This window comes from Oryctolagus cuniculus, chromosome 12, assembly GCF_051225735.1.
Source record: "Oryctolagus cuniculus isolate XC-2025 breed Fujian yellow rabbit chromosome 12, ASM5122573v1, whole genome shotgun sequence".
In the NCBI taxonomy this organism is placed as follows: Eukaryota; Metazoa; Chordata; class Mammalia; order Lagomorpha; family Leporidae; genus Oryctolagus; species Oryctolagus cuniculus.
Window position 1 is genome coordinate 44,586,117 of NC_142878.1, and position 7,505 is coordinate 44,593,621.

Genomic DNA, 7,505 nt, shown 5'->3' on the forward strand with positions numbered 1-7,505 from the left:
ATTTTTCCTCTTCCAGTAAGTTTATATGAGGTTTTCATGATTTTTTAAATCTATTCCTGGAAAGAATTTCTAGTTCATGTGTATTATCTCCTCTCATTTTACTGGAATGCTTCTTAAAAATTCCTAGTAGTTGATGCTGCTGCCGGTGGTATTTAGGAGAAGGGTTGGCATGTCTTCTCCTTTATTTCTACAGAATCTAGTTTTTTCTGTTTACTTCCTTATATTCCTTCATTGCCACCTCCCAGGGGTCCCACCCTGTAATTATTTATTTCTCTCTCATCCAGAAGTGGTATTTTTCTCTTCTCTCTTCAAACAGTTCTCAGGCCACTGTTCTATCCCTGATTAAAACTGGGGTGGTAGGTTTTAGGAACAATATTCATTTAGCCTCTGAACTTTCTGGGCAGACTTGAGAACTTTGCCAACTTCAGTAGCCTTTGTGTCCACAGTCTTGAAGAAACTCAAGACAACTGTCTGGGTCATTTTGCTGTTCAGGATAAGATACAGAGGAAAATAGAGAAGCTCTCAACACACAGGAGCTTACCAGGAACCATGTTAACAAAGAAGCATCGCCAGGTTTCAAGAATTTAGGGTCATCTTCCAGTTCAGCAAACTTGTAGGCTCTTTGATCCGTGTGGACATCTAGTACAGGGGCATAGCCACCACTGAGTTTTCATGATGGTTCAGGGTAATGTCCTGAGCGGTGAGGCCAGCTGCTGCCACTGGTGGTCATTTTTGCTGTCACCAACACTGTTGCCATAAGAATATCTTTGAAAGATCTATTCCTCCTCTGGGTCTCCCACGTGGGTTCAGGGGCCCAAGGACTTGGGCCATCTTCCACTGCTTTCCCAGGCCATAGCAGAGAGCTGGATCGGAAGTGGAGAAGCCGGGACACGAACCGGCACCCATATGGGATGCCGGCACTGCAGGCAGCGGCTTTACCTGCTACGCCACAGTGCCAGCCTCTGAAAGATACATTCTTGACCCTGAGGCCCACATTATCCATCAAGAAGAACTTCACTGAAGGCTCCATGGTATATTTCAACAGGCTTTCTTAAACAGATAAGAACAGATACTACACTTGATCTTAGCCAAAAGGCCAACAAGTGATTAGACTTAAAGCTGTGACATTGACTGGAGCAAAGCTGCCCATTATGCTGGGTTTGAGAGTGTCAGTGTCTACTTGGCCCACAGGGCAGTACGAATACCACTGACTTGGAAGACATGCTGGACAGGTAGACATGGGGGCTTGTCAGTTGATTGTGGGATGCAATCTCGAGTGTTGAGCAATTGTGTCTACAGACATTGCATGTGTTGGGACTTGCTGAACTCATACACGAGTTTAGTGTCTATTGTGATGTGTTGAAAGGGTGCAAACATACAGTTATGGAGTTTAGACCTGGGGCTTCTGGGAGATGGTTAGTGTTAGATCATTAGGATGGAGCCTGCATCATTGCCACCTCATGACTCTATAAGAAGATGGGGAGTGAGCAGGAAGTTACACAAACTTGCAAACTCCCTGTCTGTTGTCATGGGATACCCTGGGCCACCGCTGGGACTCTGATAGGAAGAAGGCCATCATGAGGTGAAGCGCCTAAGCCTTGCTCCTCCAGAATTGTGACCCAAAATAAACATCTTTTCTTTATCAAATAACTTGATTCAAGTATTTCATTATCATAATGAATAATGAACTTGACATACCATCTTTGGGTACGTTTGGATGGCTTTCCATCCTCTGAACCAAAACTTGTTAGCACTCAGCTCCAGCCTGTTGTCACTCTTCCAACCAGCAATGGGGCACAAATGCTTCTGTGTTGGGATTGTAGCCAACTTTGCTGGCTGTAGGGTAGCACAGTGGCATCGATTTTGTTAACATCTACAATTAGCTGTTTCAAACCCAGTGGTAAGCCAGAGGGACTACTCAAGGGTCTGCCTGTTCTTGGGGAGACTAGCTTCAAATTCACCAACACCAGCAGCAGCCACAATCAGGACAGTGTAACTAGCCTGAGATATGCCTGTAACCGTGTTTGTGATAGAGTCTCTGTTTTGGAGCCTCCGTGGTAGTCCCATAATACTTGCTGGCCTCAAATTTCCACAGGGGGCTATCGGTGGTTAAACCACACTCAGGCTCAGCTTTCATTTTATCTCAGACCCACGCATAGTTGATGAAGCTCTGTCCCAGCTCATCAGCCTCCTTTTCAAATTCAGTGATTCTTTGGTTGACCCCATCACACTTTTAGGACAATGCCAGCAGTAGTGGACTTGCCCAAGTCTCCACGTCCGATGACGACAATGTGTATACGAGTCTTCCTTGCCTGTTGTGGCTCTGAGTAAGCACCAGTTTTCTTGAGCCCTGTGTTAGGGTGGCAAACCCATTGAGAAAAAGCTGTTCATATTTTGTTTAAATCCTCACCTGTCTTCTCTTTTTTATTTTATTTTTTTTTATTTTTTGACAGGCAGAGTGGACAGTGAGAGAGAGAGACAGAGAGAAAGGTCTTCCTTTGCCATTGGTTCACCCTCCAATGGCCGCCATGGCCAGCGCGCTGCGGCCGGCGCACCGCGCTGATCCGATGGCAGGAGCCAGGAGTCAGGTGCTTTTCCTGGTCTCCCATGGGGTGCAGGGCCCAAGCACCTGGGCCATCCTCCACTGCACTCCCTGGCCACAGCAGAGAGCTGGCCTGGAAGAGGGGCAACCGGGACAGAATCCGGCGCCCCGACCGGGACTAGAACCCGGTGTGCCGGCGCCGCTAGGCGGAGGATTAGCCTAGTGAGCCGCGGTGCCGGCCTGTCTTCTCTTTTTAAAGTGTTGTTAGCCTCCTCTGTGTTCTATACATCCACAGGCTTGCATTGCTAGTGGCAACTATGTTGGAATGTGAGTTTTATTTCTTTCAAGCAATTTGAAATTCGGGGTATTCTCTAGTTCATAAGCTATGCTTAAGGAATGGTCAGATTTTGTTTTATTTGTATTGCTTGGGGGTCTTAGGGATTTTTTTGAGGACTTATTGGAAGATTTCAGTTCTGGTTGCCACTGTTACCCTTCAGTTAGTTTCTCTGAAATATACATTTGATAAAAAGGACCTTTGATGCTGGGTTAAGTGAGTTCTAGGAGTCAAGAAGGAAGTCTGCTTGGTAGTCCAGGTGACAGATGTTGACATGGACATGGGGAGGCATAATGTCACAGATAAGAAACGAAGAGGCACTCAACCATTTACTCTAAAAAGTGTCCCACTTTGAACAGTCAATTACATGATTATCCAACTACTTATCAGTTTTCAAAATACGAGTTGGTTCACTAGCAAATTTTATAGGTGACTGAAAAGTTCTTTATCTTTTGTTTCATTATGAGTTCATACATTTTGGATTGAATAGAGAAAAGATAATCTGTAATCTTGTGTGTGTGTGTGTGTGTGTAATCTTTTGACATGCCTAGTTACTTTAAAATTGTTTATTTGCGGGACAGGACAACTGGCTGAGAGAGAACTCTCCCTCTTTTGGTTTACTCCCTGATGCCTGACACCTTGGGGTTGGCCAAAATCTGGGAGCCAGGAATTCAATCCAGGTCTCCCATGCAGCTCAATTACTTGAGCTATCATTGTTGCCTCATGGAGTCTGCAATAAGAATTGAGAGCCAGAACTGGGTCTTGAACCCATTACTCAGATATGGAATATGAGTGTCCTAACCAGCCACTTAACCATTAGGCCAGATGCTTACCCTCTCATCCACATTTAAATTTTATGTATATTCTCTGACTTTGTCCACTGGCTTACTTATTTTTATCCAGTTGTAATTAAAAGGTATAGTTAGTTTACATTCTAAAATTGTGGAATGCAAGCTCCCTGAGAGTGAGAATTCTACTGTTTTTTTTTTTTTTTTTAGACTTAATTTATTTTAAACGCAGAGTTGGCATGGTTAAAGGGTTCTGTTTTTCTCCACAGCAATTCTTAGTTCTTCTGAAACTAGTATTTATCAGTCTTTAAAAAGTGACATCTTGGGCAGGGGAAATGCACTGTTAACATTTCTTGGAAGTAATTAAGAAAATTATTATTTATGTCCTGTCAATCTGGGAGGGACATGACAACAGGCTTCTTATTTTGAAGCTGGATTCCCTGATATTTTTAATGAGGTTTGAAATGACACAATGGAAGGAATGGCATAAGCCGTGTGATGGGGAAGCACCTAAAGGATGCTCTTAGAATTCAGAATGAACTTAGTAATTGAAGGGCTGTGAAATGTAAGAATGAGATGCAGTGCAATTCATTGCTGGGAAGAAAAAGTAGACCATCCTAACATAAAATAGGGACTTAGAGACAGATAAGGTTACATGTGAATTTCAAGGGTATGGTAAGGCTCATTTGAGTCAGCAATGCTAGTAGAATATGTTAAGAAGGAAAGTATTTAATGTTAAAAGACACGTTATCTAAGTGTTGGAACCAGATGTATTAGAGATCAGTCTTAACATGTAGGACAGAGATTACAAACTGGGAGCTCACAAAACCACCCCTGGTCCCTTTCGTTTGAGCTACAAAAAGAGATGGGGAGAAGGGGGAGGGACAGGAGAGAGAGAGGAAGAAGGAAAGGAACAGGGAGGGGGAGGGGAAAATGAGAAGTTAGTTTCTAACTTTTAAAACCAAGAGTTTCAACATAAAATCCAGGAAAGTGCCTCTTAGGAAAGTTGCAAATTTGGCAATAGCGTGCCAGTAGTGTGAATAGCCTGTCAACAGTCCACAAGAGGGGACCAGCAGCTGCCAGCTGAAATCGGGCTGTGTCCCTCCCGTCTTCCTGGACCTCATCACTTCCCAGCTCCAAGGCATGGAGTACAGGTCCAGTTCTTTCTCTAGCAGTTGTTTGTTCCATGCTGGACCCACACCTGTCTTAAATGCCTCCTATGCAACCCACTGTTGAGGGAGCGATTCTTGAACTAAGATTGTGGTGGTGGCTGAAGACCCAATACCCGACACTGGATCCAGGAGGCTGACCCAGGGGACAATGCACGCCTCATAGGCTACGTGGGGGCTGCACCCAGGCACACAGTGACAAGCAGAGGTGGGGAGGCAGGCTTTGTGGTATCAAAGGGTTGGCTCTTGGTTTGCACAGGGAGATGCAACTGGCTTGTTGGAAGGCTTCCATAGGCTGACAGCAACCTGAAACTTACTACTGAAGTAGCAGCAGGAACTACACCTGGCTTCCTGGATAGAGAAGGTTGGGTGGCTGGGAACCTTATTCATGGAGCAGAGTAGGCGGAGAACTTGCAAGTTGGACATTTGGGGTCCTGATCTCACCAGATATCAAAGTAGCATATAATTTTGGGCCTTGTCTTTAGGTCTTGCACCAAATATACTGATGTACCCATTTATCTTGTTTTCCTGCCCCATGAAGAATTTTTCTAAGTTTGTGAAATGTCAGAACACCTGCAAAAAGGGTTGTACTCTCTTGCTCTCTGGAGATTAAAAAGAAATATGATGGATGAGGGGTTGGGGCAGTGTTGAGGTGCAGTAGGTTAAGACTCTGCTTGTGACACCAGCATCCTATATGTGAGTCCTGGCTGCTCTTCTTCCAATCCAGCATCCTGCTAATACACCTGGGAAGGCAACAGGTTATGGCCCAAGTACATGGATCCCTGCCAACCATGTGGGAGACCCAGATGGAGCTCCTGACTCCTGGATTTCACCTGTCCCAGCTCTGGCCTTTGCAGCCATTTGAGGGAGTGACCCAGCACATGGAAGGTCTTTCTTTCTCTTGTCGCTCTCTTTTTGTCACTCTGCCTTTCAAATATATTAAATATATTTAAGAAAAAAACAAGAAAATGATTATTTTTAGCCTGTAGGATTTTTTTTTGATTTTTTTTCTATACACAAAACAGCATTTAAATTGGTGTTATGAAAAAGTTCATGACGGGATTAATAAAGAAATAAGTTACCAAGGAAACACTTAATCCCTTGGCCAATATTTGTCCGTTTGTTCAAAGATGTTTGCCAGCATGTACTATGTCAAGTCTTAAAATGTTAAAGACAGTAAGTCTCATTCTCTGCCCTCCGAAGAGCTCACATTATGCTTAATGAGATGGGGACTACACTAATGAACACTAGGCATGCCAGGTGGCTTTCAGGATGTGAACAGGGAGTGTGTAGAAGGGAAGGGGATCGTGATCTCGGCAGCTTTCCTGTATACAGTACATTATTAACGATCACTAACAGGTACGATAGATCTGTTGAACTTATTTTTTCTCTTGAACTGAAATTTTGTGTCCTTTGACCAATACCTTTTCCTGCCCCCCCCAACACCCTCCAATCAACTTATTGTGGAAGAAAATCAGGGTGCCATTACATCTCATTACTGGAAAATAATAAGTTTTTTTTCTTAATATTTATTCCATTTATTTGAAAGAGAGAGGGCGAGACAGATCTTCGATCCACTGACTTACTCCCCAAATGGCTGCAATGGCCCAGGATGTGCCAGGCCAAAGCCAGGATCCAGGAGCTTCTTCCAGGTCTTCCACATGGGCGCAGGGGCCCAAGCACTTGGGCCGTCATCTGCTACTTTCCCAAGTGCATTAGCAGGAAGCTGGATCAGCTGGGACTGAAACTGGCACCCATATGGGATGCTAGTGTCACAGGCAGTGGCTCAACCCATTATACCACAGCCATGGCCACAATAGGAGGTTTTAAATTGCCGTTTAGTATGACCCAATTTCAGTCCAGAGTGTATACTACTTAGAATTATCACATGTCTGAAAAACACAGCAAAGCTAAACCAATTAGCGACCTTGTGTTGGGAGGATGGCAGTAGAGACCTCTGATGGTCTGTGGTGTTCGCTCCTCTCTTCCTCCACTGTGATGGGATTGGAGTCAGTTACCTGATGACACATGGACATGTCCCACTTCTGAAGTGGGGCTTTGTGGAGAAACTGGTTTACAATAGCACAATCAGGATGTTGACATTGATATAATTCATGGACTTTCCAATCTAATCTATTTTTTTCTATAGCACTTCTTTCCATCGTGTGCATGCTATATTTTACTCACTTTATTATCTTAGTCTCCTCTACTGGACTGCAAGCTGTAGGAGAGCAGTTTTGTCTGTTTAGTTCACATTATTATTTTAGAACTTGTGGGGCCAGCTCCATGGCACAGTAGGTTAATCCTCTGTCTATGGCTCCGGCATCCCATGTGGATGCCTGTTCTAATCCCGGCTGCCTCTCTTCCAATCCAGCTCTCTGCTATGGCCTGGGAAAGCAGTGGAAGATGGCCCAAATGCTTGGGCCCCTGCACCCACGTGGGAGACCAGGAAGAAGCACTGGCTCCTGGCTTCAGATCAGCACAGCTCTGGCCATTGCAGCTGTCTGGGGAGTGACCTAGCAGATTATAGACCTCTCTCTATGTGTGTCTCATTGTCTATAGCTCTACCTCTCAAAGTCTTTTTTTTTTTTATTTTTAAAGAACTTGTTACAAAAACTGGCATGTGGATTCTTGTTTGATTATTTGGGAGGCAGAGAGAGCTGGGAGCCAAG

General features: G+C 44.5%; 1 non-coding gene across 1 annotated transcript; it reads right to left on the reverse strand.

The window, feature by feature from the left end:
* Positions 1-910: 910 nt before the first annotated feature.
* LOC127484074 (U2 spliceosomal RNA) lies at positions 911-1,108 on the reverse strand. Its single transcript, XR_007910847.3, has one exon. It is a non-coding gene; the product is annotated as a U2 spliceosomal RNA (small nuclear RNA).
* Between the last annotated feature and the right edge of the window lie 6,397 nt (positions 1,109-7,505).